Raw genomic sequence first — 14,748 nt, 5'->3', positions numbered from 1 at the left:
TATACACCTCACTACTTTCTTTCATATTTGGATTCAGGAAAACTCTGGTAGCTGGGCTTATTACTCTCAGCTAAAAAAAAAATGAATTTTTTTATGGGAAAACTGACAATCCTAAGAGTAATAATAATAATAAATCTAGTAATTGGGACTTACCCAAATAAATGGTCAATAGAGATCATACTGCAATAAAACCAAGCATTGAGAAATGCTTTCAAATAGGGTTCGGGTACTTCAATCAAATACAGACATACAGTTTATAATTAGCAGATATGTAAACCAAATCTACAACATGAAAACAGAGAGAAATCAAACAGAAAGCAGAAAAAATGGAAGTGGAAGAAAAATTTATGAAGAGTAGGGAGAAAATTCCACAAATACATGTGTGTGAATATATATGGAGATATATATATTTTTTCAGTGATGAAATATTATTTCCATAAGAAAGAATTGAAATTGCACATCAGGATATTCAGAAAATAATACAAAACAACTTCCATATCACCCCCAAAATCTTGAAAATTAAAAATATAATAACACGTTAATTACGCTAGTACCAAACTGGTCCCAGCACCTTGTTACCTAGCTAGCTAGCTGGTAGCAGGGTGGGTTCCTTTTTTTATTCCTATTTTTCTAATTCCATGTCACATAGCAAAAGGTAATGAGCACAGACAACTTCTGATGCAGCGTGAAATAACAGTGAAGAGGTAGGGAAATACTCTGTTCCTCAGGTTCTGACAAGGATGGTAGAAACCCGAATCATTAAACTCAAACAATGTGTTTAGGGAAGATCAAAAGATATTAAGGATGAAAATTCAAAATATTTGCTCTGGGTATGTTATCAGGTAAGTTTTGAGATTCTATACTTCTCTGAGTCTTTCTTGTGTCTCAATGATTCTATCAAATTCATCTTTTATTTATAGACAGCAGCACTAAGATTGCTTAGTTCAATCTGAAGTGGTTTTCCTCTAGGGCAATTGCACAGCTGTCAATCTGGGATCTTTCTTCACCTTCGTCATGAAAAGCCCCTTCTTCTGTCTTCTGTGTTAAAGAAGAATCCTACTTCCTGATTTACACACCTCCCTCTATCCATTGCTTCCTGGGAAAGAACACTGAGGAAGTAAATTTTTTTAAATTTTGCAATTGACTCATATCTTAACATAAAATCTTAGGTAGGATGAATTTGTATTTTAAATTTAAAAGCATTGTCTCATTTTAGTCTAGCTTTTAGTGCTGTGGAAACATTCATTCTTTTATTCTTGTTTTCTATGTCATGAAGTGTTTTGTTTTTTCCTTTTGTGAAAACTTTGAAAATCTTCTCTTGATCTCTTGTTTCTAAAATTTTACAAAATGTGTGTTGGTATGAGTTTGTTTTTATGTTATGAACTTGGGCACCGTGCTTTTAATCAGGAAATTGCTTTCGATTTTCAGTACTTCTTTTGAATTAAATTTTCATGGATAATTTCTTACCATCCATTTTCTCTGTTCTCTTCAACAGAAACTCCCTATATGTGAGTATTTAAAATTTGGGGCTGATTCTCTAATTTCTTTTTTTTACTTTTTGTTGTTTGTCTTTTAATTTTTGTTATCATACTACTTTCTGGTGTATTTCTGAGGCTTTATTTTCTGAAATTTTTATTAGCATTTTAATTTCTGTAACGTACACATTAAGAACCATTAGAAAGCCTGTACAGAAGGAATTGGCTAGTGGTATTTTCAAGCTTCTCAGTACTATCGTGATAAGAAGAAAAAAATATAGAGAGAGGGTTTTGAGTCCTTCCCAAATTGTGAATATGGGTGACTACCTGCTATAAATATATGTAGACTGACAGCTATTCTTACAGAAAGTTATGCCAGGCTCTCAAAGGAATCCCTATTAATGCCTAGCATAGCTTCTTGGCCATCTGTCCCAAGGTTGGAGTGGAATCCCACAGCTACAGATGTGAACATCAAAGGAAAAGAACACATTTATTTGCTGTGCCCTCAAGCACTATAAACACAGTGTGGGGAGACATCTCTTCTGCATTCAAGGAGACCGACTAACCAGGCTGATTTTATGTCCTCATCTGTTCTTCTTCTGACAGGCGCTCCGGAATTGCTTATAGAGTTTTCACAAAGAATTATTCATGCTTTTTATATTTTCACATAACCCAAGACTTGGTTATTGAATTTTTTTTTCTAACCATATTTCTTACAACCCAATAGTTATTTTTCAAAAGGTGAGGGTGGTTGCCCCTCCTTAGAGACAAAAGTCACATTTGGATCTCTTGTTTTTCTTGATGTAAAATCTAGCCTTGGTAGTCATTGGTTTTCTTCTTTGTACATTCTTACTTTATCTTTTCCTATCAACAGAGATATGCACAACCTAGTATTTTTATCACCTTCATATCCTATTTACAGCATCAAAGGGGGAAATACGATCTACTCACACATCTTTCTGTCAAATGAGACTATTTACTTTTGATGTGGAAAGTCAAGAGGTAGTCACTAAAGTAATATGGCTATCTCTAAAACCTTTGTCATAGAGCTGGAAATCTAAGCCTCAAAGAAAATTCACTTGATTCTTAGAGATCAAGATTGTTGAATGATGAGTATCTTCATCTCTGCATCACCTCTATTCCAGGCAGGGGATAATTATACAAAGGTATTACATATTTCTATGTAAAGTAAAGCAAAAGACAAAAGTATATAAGTAAGCCTTTGTTTAGGTAGGTGCAGATTCTCCTGTTCAAAAACGTTCCAGCATTTTTTTTTTTTTTAAATTTGTGGGCTTGCCACATACTGCAAGTTTACATGGCAGCATTCTGACCATTGCTGTTCCTGTGCACCTGCCACAGGATTCTAGCAGATTTAAGAAGATGGAACCTAAGCTTCTCTGTTAAGTATGACTGATGGACTTGTGATGAGAAAACAGTGGGTGCAAGGCTTGCATTGGTTGCTCTTTATTTCTCCAAATCCAGATGCTGCAATTTGTTAACTGCTTAATTGTAAAAAAAAAAAAAAAAAAAAAAAAAAAAAAAAAAAAAATTGCAGAATTTCCTGTGTTTGCTCCACTTTCCCACCATTCATCGTTCTCTTCTGAAGCAGTCCTCTTTTCCCAAATTTCTCCTCACTCCTTCACATGAACTTTAATTGCAAGTATCTTCACCAAATAAATTCCTTTATTTTGTAAAGTAACATCATATTTGAAAAAAAAAAATTGGGTTGGATAAAAGTGAAGGAGCCTAATCTTTTGAACTTGTTCTATTTTACTTTCTGGAACTCTTACCCTAGGGAGAAAACACCTGTCCTCTTCTCTTCACCTCACTTCTCTACTTGGAGGAAATCATAGGATACCCAGGAATAGTTCACCACCAGCTCGAAGATTCCTTGTGGCTCTCGGTGAGTCACAGCCTTCTTTGCTAAATCTCTGTACGTTCTGAAACGGAAACACGTGAATAACGTATCGCCAAATTCTACTAAGTTCATCAAAATTGTCTGCAGTTTATACTAATTTTATAACTGACTGCTATGTCACCAAATAGGGAAAATTTTCAGAGTACCTAAGGAGCATAAATGTTAGAGTTTCCAGCAGAATGGTAGAGATGCTTCTCAGAACAAGACATAAACATTATTCTGACTTTAATTTTGAGAAGTTTACAGACTCCCCACATCAACCCATAGAGCTTCTACTCCTTGGCTAAAGATAAAACTGGGGTGAATCAGAATCTTTCATGAGATATAGATTTAGTTTTTCGACTCCTTCTTGTGTCTTCTCCCCACCTCCACCCCACACTCCTGCATACCCAGTGTTTTGGAAAATGGAAAAATCTTGATTCCTTAAAAGTTAGACCTGAATGGATAGTGGTTAAAAACGAGAAAATTGACAACATTTCAGCAGCATTCTGATTGCATAATGTCTTTGCTTCTCTGAGTTGAACAGTCAACAGAGGTTGAAGACTGAACCATCAAACCAGTGAGGAATAAGGATGCCATCTTTACTATTCAGGTACCAAATCAGAAAGAAATTGATCTAGAAAGCTGACACTCATAAACAACTGATTTGATGTTAATTTACAGCAAAGGGACTGACTAAAGCCCAAGTAAAATGCAAGTAAATTTCGCAGCTCCTGCATTGGTCTTTAAGTGGTTTTCCTCCTATCTTCACGAGGAACCTAATGGGCTTTCCCCTTTTTGCTGCTCATTCAGTAAGATTTGTTCACAATAGTGCTCAGTTATGTCACAGAGGCACGAGTTGCCAATTTTGTGAACATGTTATTTTTACTGTAATATTAGTGTGGGTTGTACTCTAGTGTTCTTCCAAGTTTCCTGAGCTTTAGAACATCAGTGATGCCATTGCAAAGCTTGATCTCTTAATCCATTGCATCTGAAACTCCCTGCTGTTTTTGTAAATCAATTATTGAACTCTTTCTCCCTCCTCTTTAGCTAAGAAAAGTGTTTCTGGAAAAAAAAAAACTTAAAAAGGTCTCAGTTACTTATTAACTCATTCTTAAGTGCCCTTCCCTTTGGAATGCACCAGTCCACCTCCTGTCTAATAGATGTCATTGTGTGCCCTGCTCTGCTCAGATGCTGGGTATGTGGACAGGAAGAATAAGGAACCCCCTTCTAGAGCTAGAAACTACGAGACAATAAAACAATAAACTTTAAGAAAAATAATACAGTGATGACTAAGCAGGAGTGGGGTGGGATCTGGGCTATGTCAGCCTGGGTGGTTGGAAGAACACTTCGCTGAAGCTTTGAGTTGAGACTAGAAAGAGAGATTGCAGGCATACGAAGATAAGCAGGCAGATTACTGCAGAGAGAGGAGTTTTTCCAGCTCAGCACTATTGACACCTGAGGCCAGATGATAATTTGTTGGAGGGGCTGTACTGTGATTGCAGGATGTTTAGCAGCATTCTTAGTATATACCCAGTAGATGCTGGTAGCACCTCCATTCCCCAATCCAGTTGTTACAACCAAATTGTCTCCAGGCCTTGATAAGTATCTCATAAGGGAGGAGGGAAATTGCTTTCAGTTGAGAACCACTGTGGTGGAAGCATCATAAACTGCAGAGGCCTTAACAGTAACAAGCCAAAGAGGTGTATGAAAAGCTAGTATACCTGGAATAAAGTGGCTTAAGGAGAAAGTAGCAGGAAAAAAGATCTGGATGTAGGGAGGAGCCAAATCACATTAAGCCTTGCAGGCTATGCTAAGGACCTAGGATTTCATTCTAGGTCCAGCTGGAAGACATTGGAGGATTAGGTAAGGTAAATCTTAATATAGTTTGCCTTACCTCTGGCTGCTATATGGAATGCTGCCAATGCTTCATTTTATAAACTTATTTGGATTAGTGGATTGGCTACTTGAGTTCCACTTATTTTAGTTATTTTGGTAATAATGTTTATTTTAGTTTTATGGATATGGATTTAGACGAGCACTCTCGAGGCTATTTCACGCAAGAGATTATATAATAAATCTGGGTAGGCTTTAAGTCATAGTGTCCTGGCCATGCAAAACTTCCATAGTTATGATTGAAAATCAATACACATTTTAGTTTAATTATTACTATAAATTAAACATAAAAATGGAAAAATAACCTGAGGGTAGCCATTTAACAATTACTGAATCACTATGTATTGTCAAAATAAGAAGACTCTTAATTACTGAGTTAATGCTCATACAATTGGGCTATTTGTTTCTCAGTTTCAGTTTAGTCAGCAAGACTCAAAAGATGTGGAATTTCAAAGTTATGTGCCAGACTGCTGAGTGGATACTTCTCAGGAGGTGTCCTAGGATGGTGAGAGGCCTCTCAAATTCACAAGGAAGGTAGAACAGATTAAGTTAAACTGTGGATTGTGAAGAGTTGCTGTCTATGCCCTTAGGTCCATCCTACTAGGAATGAGGAGGGAGTACCTCTTTCCATGCCAAAGCTGATTGACAGGCAGCCTTGAGAGGATAGCTAGTAGCATGAAGCATTGAGAGGGAGGGGGAGAGGGGGAGAGAGGGAGAGAGGGAGAGAGGGAGAGACAGAGAAGGAGGAGGAGAAGGAGTAGGAGGAGTGGGAGGAGGAGGAAGGGAGAGAGACAGAAAGAGAGAGAACTGGAATGTCAATACAACCTTCACTATCACCAAAGACCCAAAGACAGCATCTTAAAGAATGGATAAGTTTTCCCTCATGAATTTTCCCAAGATCCAGAGTGGAGGGGGCAAGCTTACTTGGAGTTCTTTGAAACCTTGTCCATTATCATTTTTGGAGTAGTGGTGGGAATTTCAACAGGGAGAGTTCTGTGTGGAATGGATTCAGGAGAAAACAAGAGTCTAGCTTGGGATCGGGTGCCTGATGTGAGAGATGTGAACAGCCCAACTGGATTGGCCCAGTGGAGGTGCAACGGGAGCATCTGAAGGACCAAGACAAGTGCCCGGGAAAAGAAGGTTTAAATATTAGGAAGGCTGAGCAAAACTAGTTAGTTAATAGTTCTCTTAATCAAGAAAAGTTTATCCTCTCCTTGCTTGGCTCAATCCAAGATGGACCAAAAGCCCTGATTTGCAGCAAAGGGAAAGTAAACAGGAAAAGGAAGAGTCCAGCCAGCAGTACTCCCTGAGTTGACCAGGTTCAGTCATCTGACAAAATAGATGACCAGCCTTTCTCATTAGAAAATAGAGACTGTGCATTGCAACTAAGAATACGTTAATTCATTTATAAAGACAGTGGAAGACCAAAACACATTTCCACTTTATGACATCCCACTCATCTTGCTTGCTGAACATGTCAGTAATAATGCTCTCTGTGACAGATTACTCTCTATTCTAGAGTGATCCCTCAGGATTGAGGGAAACACAGCACTTTTGCTAACTTGGAACATTCTGTGTTCCAGTGGTCAGGTGGGCTCTTAGGATTAAGATTTCCCTTGCATTTTAGAGTATTGATTTATTTATCTATTTAACACATATATATTGAGTGCATAATCTTTGTCAGGCACTGTTTTTAGTAGTCTTGGTTTGAGGTGTTAGTCAAATCACACTATGAATGGAAGCAGATTTCTGGGCTCAAGGGACCCTGTATCAAGGCCATGGGCACTCAGGAAGTACTCTAGTAAATGTGGTGCCAGGAGTTCCATGCTCGAGGTGGCCTTAGTGGGGAATTATGCTAAGCTGATGGGTACCTGGGGGTATGTCCACTTTTCACACAGCTACTCTAATCTTTGAACCTCTCTAAAAATGGAGACTTGTCTATTTCTAACTTAATCTGCAATTTAAAAAAATGAAGAGAGAAGTTTTTTGTTTGCCTAACGCTTTTTTTTTTTTTTTTTTTTTTTAGTTATGTAAAGACTACATTTCTATTGTTCTTTTCCACTGGTTTCCCCCTAGGCTACCTCCTTTCCTAGAAAAGTTAACAATGTTTTGTTTGTATGTTTCGTTACTCTCCAACTTGCTCTTTAGACTGTAAACATCAAAAGGATAGATTTCTGCAATTCACCATCAATTTTGGTTCAATAGAACAGAGTGGGGCCTGAGTTTCTGTCATTTTTCTAAGTTCCCCAGACGGTTTTTTTCAGCTGTACTTGACAATCAATACTATAGAAAGACCAAGCTGTGAGGTGAGGTGTTTGGCATAGAACCAGTCCCAGGTCTATACCTCCAAACTCCTTATCACCACTCTCAGCTAGTAATGTGCACTCTGATAAAGATGTGAGATAGCCATCCTGAGAGAATGTATGTTCTAATAGTGCCGTAAACTTCTGGATCAAGGTTTTTCAACCTCAGCGCTATTGACATTTGAGACCAGATAATTCTTTCTTGGGGGAATTTAGGAGGTGGAGTGTTCTGTGCATTGCAGGATGTTTAGCAGTGTTCCTGCCCAGGGAATTCCAACAGCAACTCCTTCATCTTTAAGTTGTGACAACCAAAAATTTCTCCAGTCATTGCCAAATATTTCCTGTGGAACAAAATCACCACTGGTTGAGAACCATTGTCCCCACTTCTATCCTATTTTCTTTTCCCATTAGGGAGAAGACCAAGAGAGGGACATTTGAAAACACAGGGGTATTAGTCAAGAAATATTCTAGAGGGAAGACATAGACAATAGCAAACATCACAAAAATAATTTGTTGAACTGAGTTCTGCAAAGAAATATGTGGAAATCCTAGGCCCCATGCCTGTAGTTAAGATGAGGTCATACTGGATTAGGCTGGGCCCTAAATCCAATGACTGGTGTCCATATACGCATAGGGAAATGGAGACACAGAAATATGGAGATACAGACACACCTAGAGATGATATTGCCAGGTGAAAGTGGAGTGGTGTAGCTGCAAGCTGAGGAATGTCAAGGATTGCTGGCGACACAAGAAGCTAGGAAAGAGCATGGATCAGATTTTCACCATGGGCGCTTCAGAGGAAGTGGAAGTGTAGCCTTGTAAATACCTTGATTTTTGAATTTTCAGCCTCCGGAACTGTGAGAAAATAGATTGCTGTTGTTGTAAGCCACTGTTGTTACAGCAACCCTAGAAACCTAACAGAAGTGGTAAACGAAGCTAAAAAAAAAAGAAAAAGAAAAAAAAAAAAAGAAGGATGACCATGGACTGCACTAACTTTGTTTTGAACATACAATCAAACGTAGTTTCAAGGATTTGGAAGTAGACTCTATGAGAAGGAAAACATAAGATAAACTGTGTTCTGTAAGATCATAATAACATGTTCTGGGTGGACGAACTTCCGGCAGCAGAAGCTCAAGTGGCCAAGGCAAGATGGTTCAAAGTCAGAGTGGTGGTCGTGGTCATGGTCCTGGAGGTGGAAAGAAGGATGACAAGGACAAGAAAAAGAAATACGAACCTCCCGTACCAACTAGAGTGGGGAAAAAGAAGGAGAAAACAAAGGGATCATATGCTGCCAGCAAACTGCCACTGGTGACACCTCACACTCAGTGCTGGTTAAAATTATGGAAGTTAGAATTAAAGACTGTCTTCTCAGGGAGGAAGAGTTCATTAGAAATCAGAAACAAATGAAACCATTAGAAGAAAAGCAAGAGGAGGAAAGATCAAAAGTGGATGATCTGAGAGGGACTCCGATGTCAGTAGGAAACTTGGAAGAGATCATCGATGAAAATCATGCCATTGTGTCTACATCTGTGGGCTCAGAACACTATGTCAGCCTTCTTTCACTTGTAGACAAAGATCTGCTGGAACCTGGCTGCTTGGTCCTGCTCAACCACGAGGTGCAAGCTGTGATAGGGGTGCTGATAGATAACACGGATCCCCAGTCACAGTGATGAAGGTGGAAAAGGCCCCCCGGGAGACCTATGCTGATATTGGGGGGTTGGACAACCAAATTCAGGAAATTAAGGAATCTGTGGAACGTCCTCTCACCCATCCTGAGTATTATAAAGAGATGGGTGTAAAGCCTCCTAAGGGGGTCATTCGCTATGGTCCACCTGGCACAGGTAAAACCTTGTTAGCCAAAGCAGTAGCAAACCCAACCTCAGTCAGTTTCTTGAGAGTGGTTGGCTCTCAACTCATTCAGAAGTACCTAGGTGATGGGCCCAAACTTGTACAGGAATTGTTTCGAGTTGCTGAAGAACACGCACCATCCATCATGTTTATTGATGAAATTGATGCCATTGGGACAAAAAGATATGACTCAAATTCTGGTGGTGAGAGAGAAATTCAGCGAACAACATCGGAACTGTTGAACCAGTCAGATGGATTTGATTCTAGGGGAGATGTGAAAGTTATCATGGCCACAAACCAAATAGAAACTTTGGATCCAGCACTTACCAGACCAGGCTGCATTGATGGGAAGATTGAGTTCCCCCTATCTGATGAAAGGAATAAGAAGAGCATCTTTCAGATTCACACAAGCAGGATGATGCTGGCCGATGATGTAACCCTGGACGACTTGATCGTAGCTAGAGATGACCTCTCTGCTGCTGACATCAAGGCAATCTGTACAGAAGCTGCTCTGATGGCCTTAAGAGAACATAGAATGAAAGTGAAAAATGAAGACTTCAAAACATCTAAAGAAAATGTTCTTTATAAGAAACAAGAAGGCAACCCCTGAGGGGTTCCATCTCTAGTGAACCACAGCTGCCATCAGGAAAATGGTTGGGAGATTTGTCCAACCCTGAAAGGGATGAGGTTGGGGGAGTTGCCCAGAGGAACCCCTGTTCTCGTTGATTTTTATCAGCAAAAATTCTGTGTCTGTTGGAGTACAATTAGTGTGTAAGTGCCCATTGGGTGGCCTTTGTATGTTGGTCACTGTGCAGCAGTCTGCTTCCCGATAAAGTGTGCTCTTTCTCAAAAACAAAAATAAACAAACAAAACGTGTTCTATGAATTGCAGGTCAGAACACACTTGATTACAGATAAGTTATAATTTAGGAAGCAGAATATAAGTGCTCAGAACATAGCAATAGGAGTATAGCACCTAACTCTGTATGTTAAAGTTTGTTAAAGTGTTTGTAAACTGTTAAATGCTCTAAAAACAAAAACAAAACAGTGTTATGTGCTTATGCTTTCAATTCTATTTATGACAAAAAAATTAACTAGCATTTATATCTAATTAATTTACTTTGCATCGGGGAATGTTTTAGTCTTTTGTTTCTGAGTCCCAGTCAAGTTTCTTTATGGCAGAAAAAAAACTTAACGTATCTGAATTTTTATGATGAGCATGTACCACCTTTGTATTGGGAAAGAAAAATCATTTCTAATTCAAAAGTAAAAGTTTATGATCTACTAGGGTATACATACTATTTTGATTTATTTATTTTTATAAAGTGCCCCAAACAAATTTTATTCAATAAGGCACTTAATCCTTAAGTTAAGAAGGTAGCAAAAATGAAAGAAAGATAACATGGCATGAAATATAATTTTTTCATATAAAAACTATTTTAAATGTTTTTATTTCAATGATATATTTAAATTTATGAGCATATTGAAAAACGGAAAATATGAACAAGTCCAACTGGCTATACACAGAACATATTGAAGTGAGTGAATATTAGGTGAGGGACACATTTATTTCTAAGATTGTGAAAAGAGGTAGGAAAAATGTATTTTATAAAGCCAGAAACATTTCTACAAATTAACAAAAGCTAAATGAATTTAATTCATACTTTTGTGTTTTCAAAGCCAGAGCTGAAAAGGAAGTAATTACTTTTTAGGTGCATTTTCTACAATTAAAATATGCTCTTACCAGGTTTCTATTGTGAGATTTTCATAGTTACTGTAACTTGGACCAGAGAGAAATGGAAGCAACTATGGTGTCTAATAGAATCATATACTAGTTCAATAATAGTTTGAATCTATTGATCGTCTTTGCACAATCAACACTGTGGCAACTTCTCCCTGAGTTCCTGCAGTGACATTTTGTGGTATTGTTTCTCTTTGTTACACACTCACTATTCCTTCCATATTTTTCCATAAATACAACTACCCTTTCTACTCCTTAAAGCATGTCGGTCATGTGCATACAACCCTTTCCCTTGAATTCCTCCATCCTGATTCAGGACGTTATACTCCTCCCTCGATGTTCCCAGGGTACGACAGTGAAGAATGAAGATGCCTGGCAGAGGCCGTGAGCAGCAGTAGAAACTCGCTCCATTTGTCAAGCATATGTCTTCATGTGGGATCATGTCCTACTGAGGGAAGGAATACCTCTTTCTTCCTTCAAAGAGAATATCCCTTTCATAAGCCACGTGCCTATGAGCAGTATCCCCTGGAGAGTGTACTTTCATTCTTTATTTCTTTTCCTTTTTTAAAATTCAATAGCCCAGGGAAAGTGCTTTTATCTTTCTAATTCACCTAAAGACATTGTATGAGCTGCACTGGCTTTACATACCCCACCTTCACCATTTCAGGTGTTTTTGCTTCCAAATTCAACTCAGTATGCCTTGCTTTTTGCTACTACAATTATTTTTCTAAAATACGTGATACTTGATAAGCAACAGAAGTTTCAGTTTAGATTTTTGTATAAAATGACAATCAAATACTTCAAATAAGGTGTGTAGAAAGGAAATCAGGTAAAAATAGGCACTAGGTCAGTCATTCTTAGTATGTTATCACTTGGCTCCTTCTTTCAGGATCTTCTTGAGTGCTTGTTAAAAGCACACATTCCTAAGCAGTGCAAGACTTACTGAATGACTGGCTGTGGGAGAGGGTGGCCAGGGAATCTGCATTTGAATGAGCTCTCAATGTCATTCTCTTACACAATAAAATTTGTGAATGAATGCTTTCACAGGAACTTAAATAAATTAGATTGAAATTTGGAAACAAAACAATATAGTCAGTGTCCCAACTTCAGCCTATCTTTTATATCCAACAGTGAGGTTCAGATGTGTTAGTAAACTGAGCAAGTAAGATTACCAGAAGCGCAGAATCTGAAGCGGAGGGCCTGAGGATTTTCTTGAGAAAAAAATTGAGGTTTCGCGTAAAGGGAAAGTGGCATGACAAGCTTGATGCAGAGAAACTATCCACTGTCAGAGGAAGGATCTGAGTAAGTCTATCAATAGGGCTGTGTCCCTAGAAAGAGTAGAGTACCCTGGACAATGAAGAGAGAGAGGGGGGGGCTGCAAATAAAAACCAGGAAAAGCTGTCTCACTAATAACTCATAATTGAGACATAGAGACTCAATAAGCACAGCTTTAGCACCCTGCTTTATCAATTGGTATCTAATTATCCAATCAAAAAGCACTCTAAATATTTCAGAGGGATTTAATAAAGTTAAATGTTTCTAAATTGTTAGAAGGTGAAGCCATAGGGAAAAGAAATGCAGGTAAATGCAAGAAGCTGCTAAAACTGCTCAGGCTGAGAAGAAAGAGAGGAAAGTGGCAGTGCCCCAAACCATAAGAGCTAAAACACCACGGCAACTGGAACTTTCACTGCAAGCACTGAGTGAGAATCCAGGAGCCTGCAGTCCCTCGGTGGCTGCTTAAATCAGTGATGATATCACAGATGCTGCCAGTGCCAAAGTAGAAAAAAATAATCTATCTCTTCCTGGCTTCTAATCAGCTGCTAAGGCTGCCCATTGGCAGAATTAAATCAAACCCTGTGAGCAAAAGGGTCCAGGAAAATAGTCTGGAAGTTTCCAGCCCTTGACAGAATAGAGGGTAAAATGAAAAAGGCATATGTGAGGCTGAGAGCCAAGAGGAAACTAACAGGTTCACCCAAGAACAGATTATAATAGGAAGGGCAGGTAAAACAATTCTACTCCATTTACCCCTTAGGCTACTACAAAGTTTGGATAGCTGGCAGTTCCTAGACATAGGTCAGCTGGCTTTAAACTATGCTGCCCTTAGAATCACCTGAGATCTTTAATAAAGTGGCCATGCCTGGTTTTTACCCCCTAGATAGTCTGATTTAGTTAATAATGAGTGCATCCTGGGCATCAAGAGATGCGATACTTCTGCAGGTGATTCTAATTTCCAAGACACTTGGCGCAGGTGCCATGGACTACAGTGGAAGCTATGGCACTTCGTGAGCAGAACACAGCAGCAGTAGCACTGAGTCTATTTAAAAAAATGTGAAATGTTCCCTTGAGACTCTCAGAAACTTTTCAGGGGACTGTGGTACAAGGAGGATGAGGAACCTCAGCAAATTCAATAACCCTTGAAATACAGATTGTACCAATATATGAAAACTCAAATTCGTAATCCAAATAGGTTACATGGCTATTCCTACCACCTTCGACTTCTTGATAACACAAACATTCAAGACAGGGTTTTTTAATGTAAGGATTAGTCTCATACATTTACAATGGGATTAGTATTATATTAAGTGGATTTACACAGTATCTTCAGAAAAGTATTTGTTGTACCTTTGATGAGCAATCTAAACGAAAGCAAAACAAAGAACAGTGCAGAATGAAGTAGAATAAGCACTGAAATTTGAGAAAGACCAAAGAACTGAGTTACAGTCTCTGATTTGCCCTTATCTGATTGTGTGTTTCAGAAAAGTAAGAGATTGAACTCTCTGGGCCTCTAAAATAGTCAATAGATGATACATAAGCACCCTTCTAGCACAAGGATTTGGACTAGTTTTGCCATTTATATTATTTCTTTATCATATGATACTTTGAGTACTTTTTGTACTTTTCACTTATCCTTCTAAAGTCCTTTTTGGGAAGACATTGGCCATTTATATGGGAAAGCCCTGAAGCTAGAGTAGTTTCTCTTTTGAATTGGTTGATCTGAAATTACAAAGTGAATGCATGACTTAGCTACAGGGAATCTTTCCCTACTGTACACGTTCTCTGGGTCAAGAGAAAAAAGGAAGGAAAGAGAGAGCCGTATTGTATAATACAAAGAACTCATGCTCTACATTCATGCATTCAAACACTTGGTCTCTTCAGACATCAGGATGTATGTGTGTGTGTGTGTGTGTATATACATATACACACACACAGATATATATATATATGTGTGTGTGTGTGTGTGTGTATGTGTTTGTATACACTGACCCTCAGTTTTAGGTATATTTATAAGTATGTTTTAGTACAATATTATTAAATATAAGTATATATTTCTAATAGCTATAATTATTTCTTAAGAGTAAACAGAAAAATAAACGCATTTTATCCTTTTTCATGTTAGAGAGTTTGAGTAATGAATCAGGTTCTTTTTGTATTTCTTATTCCTTACTTCCATTAAGTGAAAAGTCTTAAGTTACAATTAGAGATCACTGGGAAAGGCAGCCAAAATATGGCGGCTCTGTCAGACAGCTCTGGAGAATTGAATTGAAATGAACTCAACCCCCTTCAGGGCTCCCACCTGGATGACAAGTAG

At 38.3% G+C, this 14,748-nt stretch overlaps 1 pseudogene; it reads left to right on the top strand.

Moving 5' to 3' along the window:
• The window catches only part of LOC105471324 (26S proteasome regulatory subunit 4 pseudogene), a 382,968-nt pseudogene extending 368,652 nt beyond the window's left edge, over positions 1-14,316 (top strand).
• Positions 14,317-14,748: the final 432 nt, after the last annotated feature.

The sequence above is a fragment of the Macaca nemestrina genome, chromosome 4, assembly GCF_043159975.1.
Source record: "Macaca nemestrina isolate mMacNem1 chromosome 4, mMacNem.hap1, whole genome shotgun sequence".
Lineage (NCBI taxonomy): Eukaryota > Metazoa > Chordata > Mammalia > Primates > Cercopithecidae > Macaca > Macaca nemestrina.
This window is presented reverse-complemented; position numbering and strand designations above follow the sequence as displayed.